Here is a 19,676-nt window from a genome sequence, read left to right on the forward strand (position 1 = left end):
ACTGTGAAGGGGTGATAGATGGCACATATATTCCAATTTTTGCACCAGACCACCTTGGAACAGAGTACATCAATAGGAAGGGGTACTTCTCCATGGTGTTGCAGGTACTTGTGGATCACCATGGGCATTTCACAGACATCAATGCAGGGTGGTCTGGAAAGTTGCATGACACACGTATCTTCAGGAACACTGGTCTGTACAGAAAGCTGTAAGAGGGGACTCTCTTTCCAGACCACAAGATTACAGTGGAGGATATGGAAATACCCATAGTGATCCTGGGAGACCCGGCTTACCCCTGACAGCCCAGGCTCATGAAACTTTACACAGGACACCTGGACAGCAATAAGGAGCATTTCAACAACAGGCTGAGTAGGTGCCGGATGACAACTGAATGTGCCTTTGGCAGATTAAAGGCACGCTGATGTTGCCTTTATGGCAGGTTAGACCTTAATGAAGAGAATACGCCCATGGTCATAACCGCATGCTGCACTTTGCATAATGTCTATGAATTTAAGGGTGAAATGTTTGCTCAGGGGTGGAGCGCTGAGGCAGAGTGCTTGCTTGCTGAGTTTCAGCAGCCAGATACCAGGGCTGTCAGAGGAGCCCAGAGAGTGGCAATTCAAATCAGGGAAGCTTTGATGAAGCACTTTGACAACGAGCAGCATTAACATTTATCTTTGCTTCCATGGTGCATTCCAGATTTTTTTCCTCGGAGGCTATGTTGACATTTGGGGCCGCATATCCCAGTAAGAAAATGATTAAAATGTCTGTACATGTACTTGTAGTGATTGCAATGTGAATTTGTAGAAAACAAAATAAAGATAATTTATCATTATAAAGCTTTGCCTTTATTGATCAAGAAAAAGCACAGTGATACTCAAACCACAGATGCTTGCTGGGAAAGGCGGGACTGGGAAAGGGCAGACACTCACAACTGTGTGTCGGTCCAGCTATCATTGTGGAAGTTGTGCGAGGGGGTGGAGTGAAGGGAAAACTAAGGAGTCCCAGAAAGTGGAAAGGAATGCGCGGGCAGAGTGTGTGGGGGGCGGTCCTGGTAAAGAATTGTGCATGTGCTGCAATGGAGGTCGAGCCTGGGCCTGCTCACTCTGCAGCATTATTAAAGACTTGAGCATCTCTGTTTGCTCCTCCATTACTTTTATCATCTGCCTAGTTGCAAATGCTTGACTCTCTTTTCTGTCCTGCCTTTTGGCTTCCCAGCACTCCTTTCATTCCCTTTTCTCTGTAGTGGAGCACTGCAGTACCTCCCGGAACATATAGTCTTTGATGCATCTTGGCCTCTTTCTTATCTGGCAGAGATGGTCGGCAGGGATGTGTGGCGTGTTCCTGAAGGCCACATCTGGTGAAGCACAGGGGACAATGCACAGAAGCGGGATTGTTAAATTCAAGCACAGCATTGAAACATTTCATTTATATGCACCTTTTGCAACATACCAATCACTTTCTCACTGACCCTTGCCAGGCCCACATCTCTACAAACACCCAAAACATAGTGAGCATTGGCCAGGGGGGCTGCACCTGGACAGAAGAACATATAATCTTTGAAGGGGTTGCAGTGCAGCTTTACAGGGAAATAATTCTAAAATTATCCCACACTTTTCCACAGGCAGGGGTCATTCTAGCAGACATCTCACTGCTGAGGGTAAGCAGGGAAACCAGGGTACATCTACTACATGCTTGGCAGCTTCCACCTTGCTCTATATACAGCTCACCCATGTGCTGCTTTGATCCCTGCACAAGTGATTGCCGAATGGCATGGGAAGTGTCCTACAATGGGACAAGGAACAAAGCTGCTCTGGCACAGAACCTGTGGCAGAGGATTGGCAAGTACCTCCAGGAAACTTTCCTGGAGATCTTGCTGGAGGATTCCTGTGAGAGCTCGATGTGCATCAACACCCTGTTCCACCTGTGGCAAAGTACCTTTTTCTCCTCAGCAAGCTCAGTCCTTTTTAGCCTTGGAGACACAGGCTTGGGCAAAGCAAACCCTTCCAGGTAGCACAGGGTCTGGCTGATCCTTCCCTCAGTCAGTCCCTTGTGCTTGTTTTCTCCCCTTCTGGGGACAGAGCGCAGCCTTCCTTGCTGGAAGGGTTCAGAGCCTTGCTTCACCTAACTTGCTGGCTGCTTCTTTCACTCTCCCCCCTGCTTCTACGCCAGGGAGGGTTTAAAAAGGTCTCCAGCAGTTGGAGCCAGCTGAACCTAATTAGTTCCCTGGTACCCCTTTTCCAGCTGAACCTTATTTCCCCATGGTTCTCTCTCCTCAGTGGATTGGAGAGGCCTTTTAACCCCCTGGGACTAATTACTACCCCTCCCTTTGTAGTCATTTGTCCTGGGTTTGCCACACACCATACCAATTAGCTACACAGGGAAATGTCCAGCTCACAGAAACACAGTCAGACTCTTACATTTCTCTGCCCTGAACCCACCTCCGCACTACACAAGCCACAGTCACTTACTAGGCGTCTCATCTCCTGCTTCTTGTTTGCTGGAGAGCAACTGCTGAGATTGGCTAGGCACCTCAGGAGTGGAGAAAAGTTCTTGGCTGCCTGCCCCACCGGGCAACCCTGCTGGGAATTGCACATCCCCGTCTAGCTCCACCTCTTCATCAATAACTTCATTCTCTAGGTTAGGTTCTTTTTCCGACACCTCTGTTCCCTCTGAAGTATCCACGGGGCTCTTGGTGGTGGAGGTGGGGTCACCACCAAGGAGACAGTCGAGATCCTTATAGAAATGGCAGGTCTTAGGTGCAGCACTGGAGCGACGGTTTGCCTCCCTCACCTTACGGTACACCTGCCTCAGCTCCTTTATCTTTGATCTGCACGGCAGCGTGTCCTGATCATAGCCTTTTCGCACAAGCCTTGAGAAATGTGCCCATAGGTATCCCAATTCCTACGGGTCAAGCGCAGCTGGGACTGCACAGACGCCTCTCCCCATACACTGATCAGATCTAACAACTCCACAGTGGTCTAGGCAGGAGACCGTTCGGTGCGATAGCCAGCCATGGTAACCTGTGAAGACATGATGAGACCTCCCCACACTGAACCAGCAAGCAGGAAATGGAATTTAAAATTCCCAGGGCTTGCAAGGGGGAGGGGCGGATTGCTGTTTACCTGTCTGCAGGGCAGCGGAGTTCAAACTGCAGACCAGAGCGGTCAGGGTGGGCATTGTGGGACACTTCCTGGAGGCCAAAGCGATGAAAGCAGGTGTGATATCTACTCTGGCTCTTCGTCAATAATAAAAGGAAGGGAAAAGAAAAAAGGTTTCTCGTAGGGGTGGAAGTATTTTGTCACCGAAACTGGGCATTTTTCCTGACAAAAGTTGCATCGCAGTGTGTAAGCACTCACTGTTTTGTCATCAGAAGGCAGTTTTTGGTGACAAAACTTGGTAGTGTAGACAAAGCCTTATACTCACCTTTTGGACCAGATCCTGTGCTCCACTTGAGACTAAATCAAGAAGTGCCTTTCCCCTTGTGGGTTCCAGGACTAGCTCTAAGAAGCAGTCATTAATATGATGAAAGGATGAATGAGGTCCCAGTGAGCTTGCAAGAATCAATCAAATGGTGAGAAAGCAGGTATCCATCCCCTGGATAAGTAACCAAGTATTTCCCACCTCAGCATCATTCAGCAGACCACTTATGTCCCATTGACTTCAAAAGATCTCAAGCACATGCCAAACATTAAACATGGTTAAGTGCTTGTCCGAACAGGAACGGACTTAAGCATGTGCTTAAACACTTTGCAGAATCGGGGTTGTAATGACAATAGCAGCCGTGTGAATTAATCATTAATTATCCTTCACTGGCATTGCTCATTGAACCAGTGGGTGACCAGATGCTAGAGCTGATTTAACTCAATTAGCTGGGTCTCTTACCCAACCCACCCCAAGATGCTCTCCTGAGACTCAAACTGCGAGCCAGGGGGCTGGGGGGGGGGGTCCATAGGCATTAGCTCTTGCAAATGAGCCAAAAGTGAACCTCCCTTGTGCTGAACCCATCGAAGCCATACTCCTAACAGCTCTCACTCAGCATAGCCAACAGCAGAGGAAGAGACTGCTTATCCACTAATCCACTTATATGGTGGACTCTTCAATGCAAAACCACCACCACAGAAGGCACAACCCTGGGCCAGATAGCTGGAACTTGGTGTGCTCACCGCACAGAAGAAGGCAAGGACACATGGTGCTGGTTTTAACCAGGCTACAATGTTATTAGTCAAATTACATGAGGGACAGTCCGGCGAGTCACTCACGCCCCCTGGATCCCTTGCCAATCCTGGTGGTTCCTACCCTAAGCGGCACCAATCATCACACTAGGAGAGTCTCTGGCTGCCTTCACTCACCCACTAGCCTCCCTTCCCCCTTTCCGGGGTTGAGGCAAGAGGGGACCTTGCCCCCCAGCCAGCACCACCATCAAGCGTATAATGTGGATCAAACATCCCTAGTCATTATTTTGTTAAACCATTTTATCTTGTGCTACACCGGGATACATCTGTACTGGTGGGAATATTTGTACACAAATCTCTAGTGCCTAGTACACTAGCAACAATTTTGCCAAGTTCATGTACTGAACAGGGAACTTGTGAGGATCTGCTCTAATACATGGCCTGGTTTTGGTTTCACAGCCTCTGGTTTAGGCCTCAACTCTTGCACCAGGCCCAGCGCTCCAGGCTCTCTCTCTTTACTACATACTGGGGTAGTTCCCTGGCCCCTGGTTTGCATTTGCTCCAGTGCCCCAGTCTCATAAGGAGATGCCCTCGGCATGCCCACTATGTTATCTTTACAGATCTGGAGCCTAAATCAGTGAGTTCCTGCACTGGGCACCTGCCAAAAGTTGCGACAACTAAATGACTCTCACATAGACACTCTCCAAAATGTGTGCTCCAGCAAAGGGAGAATTCCAGCCCTCTAGCTTCATAAAACTCAGCCAGAGGTGAAAGTAAGCCGGTCCGGTCCGGCAAGAGCCAGTACGCTGTGCTGGACCGCACCGGCTTCCATGGCAGGGATTGAAAGGGCTCTGGGCTCCGCGGGCAGCCCAGAGCCCTTTGAATCCCAGCCGCAGCTGAGATTTAAAGGGCTCAGAGCTCCCCGCGGGTGTGGGCAGCCCAGAGCCCTTTGAATCCCAGCTGCCACTCTGGCAGCCAGGCTGGGGCCGGGATTTAAAGGGTTCAGAGCTCCCCGCGGCTTCGGTCAGCCCAGAGCCCTTTGAATCCCAGCCGCGGCCAGGATTTAAAGGGTTCAGAGCTCCCCGCGGCTGCAGGCAGCCCAGAGCCCTTTGAATCCTGGCAGCCGCTCTGGTGGCCGGGCTGGGGCCAGGATTTAAAGGGCTCAGGGCTCCCCTCAGCGGCAGGAGCTCTGGGCCCTTTAAATCCCTGACCCAGCCCCGCAAAGCTCGGGGTTCCCCCCGGCCGCTGGAGCCCCAGGCCCTTTAATTTGCCCCTGAGGGCTCCCAGCCACCTCTTCAGCTGGGATCCCCTGGTTGATTTAAAGGCTCTGGGTCTCCCAGCCAGAGCTGGTGCCCCAGGGCCTTTAAATCTTGAGAAGCCACGCCTCTTCAGATGAGGCCACGCCCCCCTCCGGACTCCGGCAGTACTGGTAAGACCTGTAAATTACTTTCACCCCTGAACTCAGCCCTTAGGTTTCACTGCCAAGAAGGTAAAAAAACCCAACCAACATCTGCAGCTATGGGGGGGGGGGGAAATTCCTTCCTAGCCCCAAAGCAGCAACTAGCACAGCCTGGTGAGAGGGTTAGCTCCTGGAAACCAGCGAACAGGAAGTGGCCCTGAGCACATGGCTCTTATCATAGCTCCAAAACTCATGCCAAATCCCATGAGACCTCAGACTTACCCTGGAAGTCTCACAGGACTGGGCCCATCCTGTCCTTCCTCCCCCACACCCCTCATCATGGAGGCCAGTAAAATACACCCCTCAGGAGGACTGGGGCCCTCAGCTCTCTCCAATGGAACAGTGAACGTGCAAGGTGTGGGCGAGAGAAGAAGGCAGAAAGGAAGACGTGAATTTATCTATAGAACAGAGATAACACTCCCATAGAAAGGAAGAGAAACTGGGTGGGAATGGACAGGGGTGGGCATTAGCCAGGTGCTCTCCTCTGTTAGGAAACTTGCTGGGATATTTAAACCTTTCCTTTTGAATCTCGGGGAGCAGGTGCAAAGCATTAAGCAAGGGCGTGGCAGGTGGAATCTGAGCAGCCCTTTGTCCTTGATCTCAGTGCGGAGAGATTACACCCCCAGAAAATAAAAAGGAAAGGCTTTAGTGTAATCCTAGTGTTGAGGAGCTGCAGTCAAGAGCAGGCTTGGAAAATTAACAGGTCTAATCAAGGTTCTGTACTGACGCTCATTCATGCAAATGTGGAACGGCTCCACAGGAATGCAATTAGTGTCCAGCGTTTATCTCACGCTGGTAATTTTTTTAGTGCTCTCATTCCACAGCTACCTGGCAAGATTGCTTCCATGCCAATATTGATACTAAATGATCTACTGTCACCACTGCAGTTCTCCAGTACGATTGCTCTTGTAGTGTAGATAGCTCCTACTGTGACAGTTTTCTCCTGCATCAAAGGGTTTTTGCCAAGGAAACTCACTTTCTAGAGGCTTTTCTGATGGGAGCAGGAAAGTCAATTGACATCTCCAGGCAAAGATTAAAGTGATGTTGTACCAAAAAGAGTGAGGCGTATACATTCAGGGACACTGCATCAGCACCACGTGTCCCATTTAGTCTATCTGGCCTGCTTATGAGGGCACCTTACAAGCTTTAATGTATTTACCCTCACAACAAATCTGCGAGGTAGGATGGTGCTATTATTCATGTGGTACAGACAGGAGACTTAGGCACAGAGAGGTTACATGACTCATCCACTGTCTCCCCCTGAGGTTGTACTGACATCTAGCGCAATGTAGGAAATCTGCAGCAAAGCAGGGACTTGAAGCCAGGTCTGCCAAGTCAGCCCCTAACCCAGGGGTGGGTAACCTGAGCCTGAGAAAGGCCAGAATTTACCAATGTACATTGCCAAAGAGCCATTGTAATACATCAGCAGCCTCTCATCAGCTCTTCCCCCCACCCCACCGCTTCCAGCACCTCCCACCCACTGGCAGCCCTGCCAATCAGCACCTCCCCCTCCCTCCCCGCACCTGCCGATCAGCTGTTTCATGGCGTGCAGGAGGTGCTGGGTGGGGGGAGGAGGAGGAGGAGTGACGGCACGGCAGGCCCAGGGGAGGGGGCAGGAAGGTGTGGAGGGGGGCAGGGCCTGTGGCAGAGCCAGGGGTTGAGCAGTGAGCACCCCCCGGCACATTGGAAAGTTGGCACCTGTAGCTCCAGCCCCAGAGTCGGTGCCTATACAAGGAGCCGCATATTAACTTCTGAAGAGCCGCATGTGGCTCCGGAGCCACAGGTTGGCCACCCCTGGCCCAACCACTGGACTGTCCTTCTAGTGAGACGCAGGGGGTCCAGTGTAGCACAAGAAGGGGAGAGTGACAACACTGGGGGCCATTTGGTTTTCAGAGAAGATGATTACAAGTGAAACTCACCCCTGTGCCAAAGGGGCAGTACAAGGACTATGCACTGTTTGAGTCCCTCTTAAGCCTGATATAAATGGCTCGTAGTGTTAGTGCAGGCTCCCTACCCAGGAGTGAATTTCACCGTCAGGATCCGAGTCTCATTTACACTAAGGCCAGATTTTCAAAATTATTGAGCTAGCTAAAAATGCAGATGGGGACAAGGGGGAACTAGGCTCCTAAGTGCTGTTGAAAAAACCACTAAGCTCCTATTTGCATCTCTAAGTGCCTTTTAAAAATCTGGCCCCTAGTGTTTAAATGACCTAAGGATTAGTATAAAATTAAGCCTGCTGGTCTATCTGAGGTTGGCTCACAGACCAGAATTAGAAAGGTGTTTATATTTATTCCCTACATTAAAGAAGGGTTATTTCACAGATGGGGCAGGGAACTTGTGGAATGGGTTTCCTCTTGATCGGATAGAACCTAGCAGCATTGATGCACTGAATTGATAGTCAATGAGTTCACTACATGGAGTTTAGTCTATTAAGGGGGCATTAGTGAATTCTGTGTTCAGAACTAGGAGCCATACTCTGCTATGGGGGTGGGGAGCGAATTTAGGACGATTGTGCTGTTTTCTATCTGGACTGAAAACGAAGGCTGGGTTGGTTGTGTGTTGGCAGGGGATGTTTTTTGCCTATCTCTAGCAAGGAAGGAATGTTTAAGAAAAAACCCACCCTGAATATCTGAATAAGCCTCCTCCTTTCCCATATTTTGTTTTTAAGTAATCAACCACTAACCCAGTTGGGAATTGGTCCTGCTTTGAGCAGGGGGTTGGACTAGATGACCTCCTGAGGTCCCTTCCAACTCTGATATTCTGTGATTCTATGAACCCAGCCCAGTTGGCAGGAGGCACTGAAACACTTCACCTCTGGCTCAGGCAGCAGGTCGTGTCTGTCTCTTGAGTTCTCAGACCATGGCAGACGGGAAAGATGCATTGCCTGTGCCTATCCTTATGTTACTATGGAACCATGTACAGTAACTCTATGGAGCCTGGTTCTCGCTCCCTGTGATAAATAGTGGCACTGTGCTTTGCATCCAAAGAGCTTTAAAAAGGCAGGTATCATCCCCACTTTACAGATGAGGAAGTTGAGGCAGAGAGGTAAAGTGACTTGGCCGAAGTCCCTGGCTGAAGCCTTCACTCTCCACACAAGGTTAAGGATATGAGGAAACCACACAGATGTCTAAACAACTGTGAATTCTAACTATATGCAAACCTACCAGACCTAACTAACTACATATATACACTGTTGCTGTATCAGGTGGCTTCTGCCATAGAACACAAACACTGACTAGCAGTGGTGGGAATAGATCCCAGGCCTCCTGAATCATAGTCCAGCATCCTACCATTGCTGTCTCACAGCAAGGGCTTTCAGCAGTATCTTCAGCTCACCACAGCTCACTTGCTGCTAGCTCAGTTGGAATCACGTTGAGCTCAAACCATTTCTGCCAGCAGGAACTGTGTGTACATAGCGGGGAGAGGACAGAGGTGGGAAGGTAGGTGTGTGAAAAGCTTGGAATTTGGATTGACAAACAAACCATCACAAAATGACTTTGTTGTTGCAAAGAAGATGGATCCGATTGGGTGGTACCCACCAAAACGTGCCGGGCATTGACAACCTGCTGTGTTTGGGCAAGGGGGAGCTCATTCAGGGTTATCGGCTGTAACCAAGAATGATGCAGGCCATTATTGCACTGCACTGAGCACACCGCCAGGACAAACACAGAGCTTTGTTCACTCTGCTTGCTCAGAGCAGATGCATCCAGCCCCTCTTGCTTACCCTATTGATGGGCACTGATTAGCCAGGCTTGGACAACAATAAGAATTAATTAAACTGATAAAGAGAGGAAGTTATGAGACAGCCCTTAGATAAGGCTTTGTTCGGACAGTGCCATTTCCAAGACCAGTGGTAGGGAGCAATTTGCAGCCAATAGCCTAGTGACTTTTCACGCACCAACTTGATCGGTCTATCTCCTCGGAACAGGAAATAGAGGAGGTCTCCCCAACTGGATATTGTTATCTCCCTTCCACAAGCAACCCAGCTGGTGTGAATGAGTTACACTCCACTCCATCCTCCTGGATGTGTGTTCCTCTAACAAAAAAGGTTATATCCACTCCAAGTCCAGTTCATCTCCACTTAATAAATACGTAATTGAGCAAAAAGAGAATTCTGGGTAAGGCTAATGAAAAACAGGTTTCCCGCTGTCATAGAATCATAGAATCTCAGGGTTGGAAGGGACCTCAGGAGGTCATCTAGTCCAACCCCCTGCTCAAAGCAGGACCAAACCTAACTAGATCATCCCAGCCAGGGCTTTGTCAAGCCTGACCTTAAAAACCTCTGTCCTGTTCCTTCATTTAGACATATCCAGTCACAGTGGACAGAGGGTCTAGCTCCTGCTCTCATCAAGTCAATAGGAGTCAATGCCTTGAGTGTGGGCAGCCTTGCTTCCTAAAGGTATATTAAAAGGACATGAGGAAAGTCCACCATGGCTCAAGAGGAGTAGCGTTGCAGTCAGCCTAATTGGGTTGTTCTACTGCCTTATCAGAGACAATGGGGCCCGCTTCCAAAGAGAAAGGGGTTAGTTTGCTGAGTGCTACACAGCCCAGAGCCGGCACAAAAACAGGAAGAGAACCTGAGTGGGACACCCCTGCTCTCAGCCCAGGCCTCCGGATTTGATCAGACAGTGGAAACATGTGTCGGGCCGAAGAACAGGGTGAGTGTGTTCCTAATGAGTCCGTGCAGGTTACAGAGACATCAAACAAAACCAGAGCATTTCTTGCCACTGCCAGCAGCTTAAGCCTGACAGGTGTCAGAGGCCTTTTGATCTGTAGGTGGCAGGAGGGAAAGTGTTAGTCATCAATCTGCATTATTATTATAATATTACCTTTGCTCCTAGGAGTCTGCATGGTACTCCACTCCTGCTGTTTGAAGAGATCAACTCACAGCATCCAGCAACCAAAATGGCTCCATTTTCTCTATTTAATGTATGGGCAGTAATGTCTGCAAAGCTTTGGCATGATTTTATTCCACTTTTTCTATTTAAGCTAGATCTATTTTCCACTTATCCCCTGTATCTATAGCACCCTGAGATGTGATACCATGAGGGGCTCCGATCAGCATTCATGTTGCACTCCCAGTCATTTGAACCGTGGTGTGCATACGCTAAGATGTAATATCATTGTACTACCTATGTGACACCTTCTATACAACCCTGACAAGTTGTACCATTAGACTTCACAAACTAAGCAGGGCTCAGCCTAACCCATGCTTGGAAGACCTCCTAGGAATTGGCAGGGAGTAGTACTGGTCGCTCAGTAGGTGATGCTTAGGGTCATCAATGCTCTAACATAGGAGTTAGAGGGTGCTGGAACTTATAAAACCGAAGCCCTGACCACTTGTAGTCAGTAATAATCACACCACACTCCTTGCAAGAACAGAGCTGCTAGTCCCAGTGGTCTGGTCAAATCCTTCTGAGTCTGGCCTGAATCAATGTCCCCTGAGCCAAGCAGATTCAACCTCAGCTTGTGATTCTCTGTAACAATCAACACAACAGAACAAACTGCAAAACTGCTCACCCCAGTAATGTGGAAATGGCAGATTTGTTTACCCAATGCCAAAGGAACAGCCAAGGTTACAAGTTGTGAGAAGCCCCTGAGGTCCCACTAACCATGGTAAAGCAATATAAACAATCAATTATATGGCAAGGGGCATTTCCATGTCAGGAATGTTATCAGCTCAACCCAGCTGCTCAGTTTAAAGCTTGTAAAGCCTGAGCACTAGAGCTGGTCAGACATTAAAAAAAATGAGGTGGAGGAGAGTGGAATTGTGAAAAAAGGTTTTCCAGCTTTGCCTAAGTCTGAAATGTTGACAAAATTTTTAAATTGAAAAACTGATCAGCTCTCCAACTGGGGGAGAAATGGAAACAAAGTCACCAAACATTTCCCCAGGGCTCTTTTCTTTTTTTTAAATTTCAAATTTTGAAATTTTGTCAAAGTTTCAAAATTCAGAAAACGTGCCCCAGCTCTGCAAAGCCCCAGACGTAGCCAGCTGTACCAGGCACCATGCTTCAGGGATGCCCGTTATATTTCTAACTGCTCCCTAAAACCCCTTGTCTCATCTCAACACTGTGCAAGCTAGAGCTATGTCTGTTTTAGTGCTAGGCTAACCACATCTGAGATTGGAGTCCTATATAGCCACAATATAGGTTCAGTCTGGCAAGTGGAAGGACAGGTTTGCCCCCCCCGTTGCGCTCCACCCCCAAAGTCCCTTGATTCATACCTAGCAGAGCTGTCTCAGACTGAGACACTCTGGCACCCTCAATCCTTGGATTCTGAGGACAGGAAACAGCAATAGCAAATATCTTTGGTGGCACATGGATTCTCTTGTTTATTGGCAGCGAGGGGTACTCCGTTCTGCAGTACTGGGCTTGTGTTTGCCTGAACTGCTCACAAAGAGCGAATTACCTCGAGCGGGAATATGGTCAAATCAAACAGCAATTCAGAATTCAGCCAGCCATTTGCAAGCACTGCTTGTATAGCAGTTGTCCAACACGAATTATTACAGGGCAGGGAAACAATGAGGATATTTCTTGTGATGTTGTTCTGTGTTGGTTTCCACACAGACAGTCTATAACCAAGTGCTCTGTAGATCCAGCTTTCAACACCACTGCTCTTAGGGCAAATAAAGCCTTCCTCCAGCCTGCCACCAGCCCAATCTCTGGTCCTGTCATCCTCAAGGCAAGCCTCAAAAGGTCACAGCCTCCTTGTGGTGCATTTACTACAGAAGGCCACTACACGGTTAGTGATCACAAGGTCACCAAAAGCTCCAGTGGCATTAGAAGATCACCGATAAGGGACACAGACTGAACAGCCAGCCAGACCGTCTTCAGACCTATCTAGAGATCGATCAGGGGACCGTTTGATCTGCGAGAAGGCTAACTCTGGTTCTAATGCTGAATCTAAACCATGCTCCCTCCCTCTCAGTCTTGCTCAGGTGGAATCTTTACTTTGCACCAGCATAAGTAGATCAAATCCCTTTTCATTGTCTATTCTGAGGAAAAACCAAGACCGGGAGATCAGGTTTTCAGCTCTGAGCCTTCAGAAGATTCATATAAAAATAGACATCAGGATCCTGCAAATGATTTCTGGTGAGGTAGAAACTCTTAACCCAGCGAGCAAAATGATTTACAATGGATTCAAAGAAGGAAAACTTAGCAGAAGCTAGTTGAGCCTCCCAACTACCAGGGCTTGTCAGGCATAAGCCTTTCTATAATATATATCAGGGATGGGCAACTGTCAGCCTGGGGGTCACATCCAGCCCACCAGATCATTTTATTTGGACTGCCACAGCCAAGTTCAGGGCAGGCGACGCAGCAGCACCAGGGCCAGGAAGGTGGCAGGGAGGGGTATCGCAGGGGGAGGGCCTCACCTGCACATGGACACATGTGAGTGTAGGAAGTGCTAACTTCCATCCCATCCCCAGGGCCCTGGGAGCTGGACCTGACATCCACCCCCAGCATCACACCCCCAGCCAAAAGTTTTCAGTGGCCCTCTAGTACCTTAAAGTTGCCCATCCCTGATATATATCACCATAGTATTGTTTTATTATATTGACTGTACAAAGGTGGACTCACCGCTGGAGTGCCCCCATGTGGCTGGGCAAGCCTAGCAGGATCTCTAGAGCCCCCTGACAATGGCTGCTCCAGTTCTGCAGTGGTCTGTCTCTTGTGCTTCAGCCCTCCACCCAGGTCACCTCTGTTGTGTATTTGGTTGTCATGGTTTTGTTGCTATGGCAACTGAGTTAGATTATTATGGGTTAGCTCAACCGGTTTCAACCGGCTGAGGTGCTCTCTGTATATATGTAAATAAAATGGAGGTTTTGGTTAGCTGCCTGCTCTCTGGCCTCAAGTGATTGCTTCCTACACCGGCTGCCCCAAGGATATAACACTGGCGACGAGGGTGAGACTCCGGTGCTGCTCCAGTAACAGAAGGAAGTAGAAGTTAAGGTAAAGAACAAACAAACAAAAAAGCTGCTTGTTGCACTGACTGTGAAAGTGAAACTAAAAATCATGGCTACTCTGACCAGGCCCCTGGAGCCTTTTGATGAGAATACAGAGCAGTGGCATGTGTATACTGAGCGTTTTGAGCTTTTTGGTATTGCAAATGACATTACAGAAGCAAAGAAGGTGCCAATATTCTTAACTGTTGTAGGGGCTAAAACCTACTCTCTGCTACGCAGCTTACTACACCCTGTTAAGCCTGAGACTAAATCTTACAGTGACATTGTGGAAATCCTGGGGTCTCATTTCTCCCCAAAACCACTGGTAATTGCTGAAAGATATAGGTTCCACAAAAGAGACCAAAAGGAAGATGAAACAGTTGTACAATTTTTAGCCATTTTAAAAAAGCTAGCAGAACACTGTGAATGTAAAGAAATGTTACATGATGCCCTGCGTGACAGGTTAGTGTGTGGCCTGTACAGTGAAGCTATACGGAAGCGCCTACTGACAGAGGCTCAGCTTACCTTACAGAAGGCTGTTGATATTGCTGTCTCCATGGAACTGGCTACAAGGGAGGCACAATACATCGGTGCACCCCCTAGGGTGCAAAAAGTGTCACAAGAACCGACCCACAAAACTGTGCAGAGTCAAGAATGTTACCGCTGTGGTAAGCCGGGTCACCAGGCATCAGAATGCTGGTGTAAGGACCTGGTGTGTCGACACTGTGGCAAAAAGGGACACATTGAGTGTGCCTGTAAACAAAAGAAAAAGAGGCCTGTGGTCTGGCCGACAAAAAGAGGAACCCTGCATACCCTAGAGCAGACCCAGGATGATCAAGGTGACACCTCATCGCAAGAGGAAGTGCCACTGCATGTTTTGTCTTTGGCAATGGGCTCACATGAATACTGGGTAACCCCGTTATTGGATGGCAAACGTATACGCATGGAACTGGACACCGGTGCAGCCGTCTCACTGATCTCCGAGACTGTGTATAAAGAAAAGCTACAGCATCTTCCGCTTAAGGCAACAAAAACTGTTCTGAAGACGTATACGGGAGAAGCTGTGCCTATGCTGGGCACTATTGATGTTAAGGTGGAGCTCAATGGACAGGTGGCTAAATTGCCACTGTTTGTGGTGAGAGGTAACTACCCAGCCTTAATGGGTAGGTCTTGGCTTGGGAAGATTCAACTGAACTGGGCAGAAGTGCACCGGATGACTAAAGAAGAAACCAGTCTAACCCCTATACTAAGGAAACATGCTGCTGTTTTTGGAGATGATTTGGGAAGTATGAAGGGAATCACTGTGACATTGAACATTAAACCTGGCAGTCCACCAAAATATCTGAAAGCCCGAACTGTGCCATATGCCATCAGGCCAAAAGTTGAAGCAGACCTGGAGCGCCTGGTCACCAATGGAGTCCTAATACCAGTTACCCATAGCTCATGGGCCACTCCTATCGTTCCAATCGTGAAGAAAGATGGCTCTCTCCGGATTTGCGGTGATTTTAAAGTCACTGTCAACCCAGTGTTGTGTGCAGAGCAATACCCGCTTCCCCGCATCGATGACCTCTTCGCAGGCCTGGCTGGGGGACAAAAGTTCAGTAAGATTGATCTGAGTCAAGCATATTTACAGATGCACGTCGATGAAAAGTCCCAAGAGCTGTTGACTATTGTGACTCATAAGGGGCTTTATCGATACTGTCGTCTACCCTTCGGAATAACATCTGCTCCCGCCCTGTTCCAGAGGGCTATGGACCAGATCTTGTGTGGCTTGTCAGGAGTTCAGTGCTATCTGGATGATATCCTGGTCACTGGAAGAAATGAAGAGGATCACTTAAAGAATTTAGAGGCTACCCTACAAAGACTGGAAGAGTATGGCCTACGAGTTCGCAAAGACAAGTGTGAATTCTTCAAGCCCTCTGTTGAATATCTGGGACATATCATTGATTCTGCAGGTCTTCATAAGGCCCCTGCAAAAGTTAAAGCTATTGTGGAGGCTCCCCCACCTCGAAATGTAAGCCAGCTGCGCTCGTTTCTAGGACTCCTGAACTATTATGGAAAGTTCATCTCACAGTTAGCCACACTGCTAAAACCACTTCATGAGCTCCTTGGGCAGAACAAGGCCTGGAAGTGGACTGAAGCCTGTGATGTTGCGTTTAACAAAGCTAAGGATGCATTGCTAAATTCTGAAGTTCTAACGCACTTTGATCCATCCTTACCACTGCAATTGGCCTGCGATGCCTCCCCTTATGGAGTGGGAGCAGTCGTGTCACATATTATGCCTTCAGGAGAAGAGAGACCTATTGCTTTTGCTTCACGCACTCTAAGCAAAGCAGAAACTAACTACGCCCAAATCGAACGTGAGGCATTAGGAATTGTTTTTGGAATTCGGAAGTTTCATCAGTACCTGTTTGGGCGAAAATTTACTCTTCTCACAGACCATCGACCTCTGACATCAATTTTTGGACCTTACACAGGCATTCCCCCATTAGCTGCTAGTCGTATGCAACGTTGGGCATTGTTACTTTCAGCACACACATATGAAATCAAATATCGGAAATCCACTCTACACGGCAATGCAGATGGCCTCTCAAGGTTGCCTTTGCCGGTCAAACACCAAGATAGTGCCCACAAGGAAATCTTCTACTTTGAACAGGTAGAGAATACACCCATCACTGCTACTCAGATAAAGAAGGCAACTCGCGTTGACCCAGTATTGTCCCACGTTATGGACCTGGTGATGCATGGAACATCTCGACAAACCTCTCCGGTCTCATCCGACCTTGTTCCCTACATGTCCAAGCGGACGGAGTTATCGGTCCAATCTGGTTGTTTGTTGTGGGGGAGACGTGTCATTATTCCACCACCACTGAGATCACAGATGTTAGAACAGCTACATTCCGGTCACTGTGGAATAGTGCGCATGAAGGAAATTGCACGAAGCTATTTTTGGTGGCCTGGACTGGACAGCGCTATTGAAGAGAAGGCAAAAGCTTGTATGTCATGTCAGGGTGTGAGGAATGCACCCCAGTGGGCACCCCTACACCCATGGGACTGGCCTGAAAACCCGTGGCAACGTATTCACGTTGACTTTGCTGGCCCCCTTGAAGGAAGCATGTTCTTGGTGGCAATAGATGCCCATTCTAAATGGCCAGAAGTCTCTATAATGCAGTCCACTTCTGCAGAGAGTACTATCCAAAAACTACGAGGACTCTTTAGTCGTTTTGGTCTGCCAGAACAACTTGTGAGCGACAACGGACCGCAGTTCGTTTCTCAGGAGTTTCAAAATTTTATGAAAGCAAATGGGATACACCACATCACGTCAGCACCATATCATCCGTCCACCAACGGATTAGCTGAAAGATTTGTGCAGACAATGAAAAACGCTTTGAAATCAGCAAGGGGACAACACTCCATTCAAATGCGTCTGGATACCTTTTTACTTTCCTACAGAAACACACCTCATGCTACGACCCACGCATCTCCGGCCTTTCTAATGATGGGACGACAGCTGCGCACTTGCTTTGATCTGCTGAAACCTTCTGAACCCCGACAAATTGTGCAACATCAGCAGCAATATCAAGTCATCAGACGGGCACCCAGAGCAAAAGACCGAACCTTTAGCCCGGGACAGCCAGTTTTGGCTCGGAATTATACTTCCAGAGCTAAATGGGTTCCGGCCACAGTCATCACTCAAACAGGACCTGTTTCCTACACAGTCCGGACTGCAGGGAATCTTACCTGGCGGCGACATGTAGATCAGCTGTTGCCAAGTCATGCCAGTCCTCAGGACCCATCTGCAGTTGAGGGGTCTGACTTCACCTCTTCTGGTGAGGGATCGAATCACGAGTCACCTGTTTCTGACTGTTCTCCTCCATTACTGCCGGCGGCTGAGATACCCCTTTGCCCAGCACGAGCTGATACCACCTCCTCACCTGTTCGTGATGCGGACCCTGAGCCCCTAGTGCTTTCGGGTGCAATAACACCAGTAGTTCGCCGTAATCCACCTAGAGACAGAAGGCCTCCTCATCGGCTGGACCTTTAGCTAGGGCGAACCCACGGTTATGGGGCAAAATAATCCCCAGGGTTTAGCCGGGAATGGAGGCAGTCTACCCTCCTTCTCTAGTCTAGTGTGTGTTTTATTTAGGGGATGTTCTTATTAGGGGGGGAGGAATATGTTGTGTATTTGGTTGTCATGGTTTTGTTGCTATGGCAACTGAGTTAGATTATTATGGGTTAGCTCAACCGGTTTCAACCGGCTGAGGTGCTCTCTGTATATATGTAAATAAAATGGAGGTTTTGGTTAGCTGCCTGCTCTCTGGCCTCAAGTGATTGCTTCCTACACCGGCTGCCCCAAGGATATAACAACCTCAAAGTGTGGGATATCAATGTCCCAAACGGGCAGTGTGCCACATGACACCAGTCATCGGTCTGACCACTTCCACCTCTCCAGGGTCCCGCTCTTCTAGGAGACTCGTGGCCCCAGGGCTTCTCTCTGGAGTCTTTACATCAAACTCAGAAGTGAAACACAAACACAACAAAAGCAACCTTTGCCCTCACCCTCGGGCATAAACTTTTAATGCACCCTCCCCAGCCCTCAGTTCTTCTGCAGCACACTGCCTCAAGAGTTCCCTCCCCAGACTCTTACCTCCACTCTGCATTCTACACACTCCTCTATCCCCAAGGCCATCTGCTTTCTCCCAAGCCCACTCCAGGAGTCTACTTCACCCCTGCTGGCCTCTCCCATCAGGGCCCAACCCAGTGTGTAAACTCCCTCCTGAAGCTCTTCAGTTTAACACCTCCCTGAGTTTCTTCCCTGGAGTTCCAGGTCCTACCCACCACCAAAGCATGCTCCACTCCAGTGGCTTCTCTATCTCTCTCTGGGTTCACACTCTATTACTCAGAAAGGGACTGCAGTTCTTCCCCTGCAGCCTCCTACTAATCTGTGCTTCACTTCTTTGTAGCCAGCACCCAGATCTGTCCCCAGGTGGACCTCATCTTTCATTAAATGCCTGGCCCACCCTCCAACTGCAGCCAGGTAGCATAATTGGCCTCATAGGCCCAATTTAACCCTTTTGTCACCTTTGCAGGGCACAGACCCCATCACACTGATATTTTGTACTTTACAGAGATGCTGGCAAGATAAAGGTCAGAACTGCAAACGTGGCCTTATGGAAATTGTAAGATTTTATTTTGTTTATTTTAGCATTGTGATCATTGACACGCCTTGTTTATTTTTTAAATTTTTACCTGGCTTGGACACTGAAATTAGACTGGTTAGTTTCATGTTGGCTCTCATTTGCTAATATGATACTAGAACTAGGCTGTTTTGTCCAGGTCACTATTGCTAACTGCAGGGGAATATTTAAACTAAAGATGTTTTCACTGAAACTTAAACAGCCATGACAACATTTCTGTTCCTAATGGTGCTCTGGGGACTGAATATGGTACTATTCAACACAAAGCAAGGGGGCACAATCTGGTTTTATCGAGTAACTTCGGCCTAAACTCAAAGCAGAGAAGACTTAGCCTTTGTCCCCTCAAGATATTACCCTGCATCCACAGAAGCAGTCAGTTCATTCCAAACCCTCTCTGTTTTACTTGCTAAGTAATGTGAAATTTCTTCACAACAGGAGAGGCCTGTAAGAGCCAGTGAATTAAGACAGCTCAGGCCACTACTTGAACCAAATCTGCTGATTGAGAATTAGCAGACGCTCTGCTGGAGGCAAAGAAACTTTGTTTTGCTTCCTGCAGGGTTGCAGCATTAAAGATTTCAAGGAATACTTATGACAGAGTTGGTTAGAATCAGCCCAAGATTTCTACCACTGGCATGCTGACTGACTTACCCTCTTCTCTGTTTGTCATGGGTCATCCATGAATTGTAGACAACTGTGAGGGACAAGCCAAGGAAGGGGTCACCTAGTGCCCATTTCATCAATAGTGAAGGACAAAACATAGTTATAAAGCTATGCCAACACATATATACAGTGGCTTGTTGGAAGCACAATACATATTTTTCCCTCCCAGCCCTCTTCAAATGCTTTGGTTGCACCCATCTCTGCAGATGGACCATCACCCTGATAGGACTGGTGTACCTCAA

General features: G+C 48.4%; 1 long non-coding RNA gene across 1 annotated transcript; it reads right to left on the minus strand.

Annotated features, from left to right (window-relative positions):
• Positions 1-849: 849 nt before the first annotated feature.
• LOC123346473 lies at positions 850-13,326 on the minus strand. The gene is made up of 3 exons (XR_006573001.1): positions 13,212-13,326; positions 2,472-3,023; positions 850-1,357 (listed from the first exon to the last, which is right to left on the minus strand). It is a non-coding gene; the product is annotated as an uncharacterized LOC123346473 (long non-coding RNA).
• Positions 13,327-19,676: the final 6,350 nt, after the last annotated feature.

This window comes from Mauremys mutica, chromosome 12 (assembly GCF_020497125.1).
Source record: "Mauremys mutica isolate MM-2020 ecotype Southern chromosome 12, ASM2049712v1, whole genome shotgun sequence".
NCBI classification, from domain to species: domain Eukaryota; kingdom Metazoa; phylum Chordata; order Testudines; family Geoemydidae; genus Mauremys; species Mauremys mutica.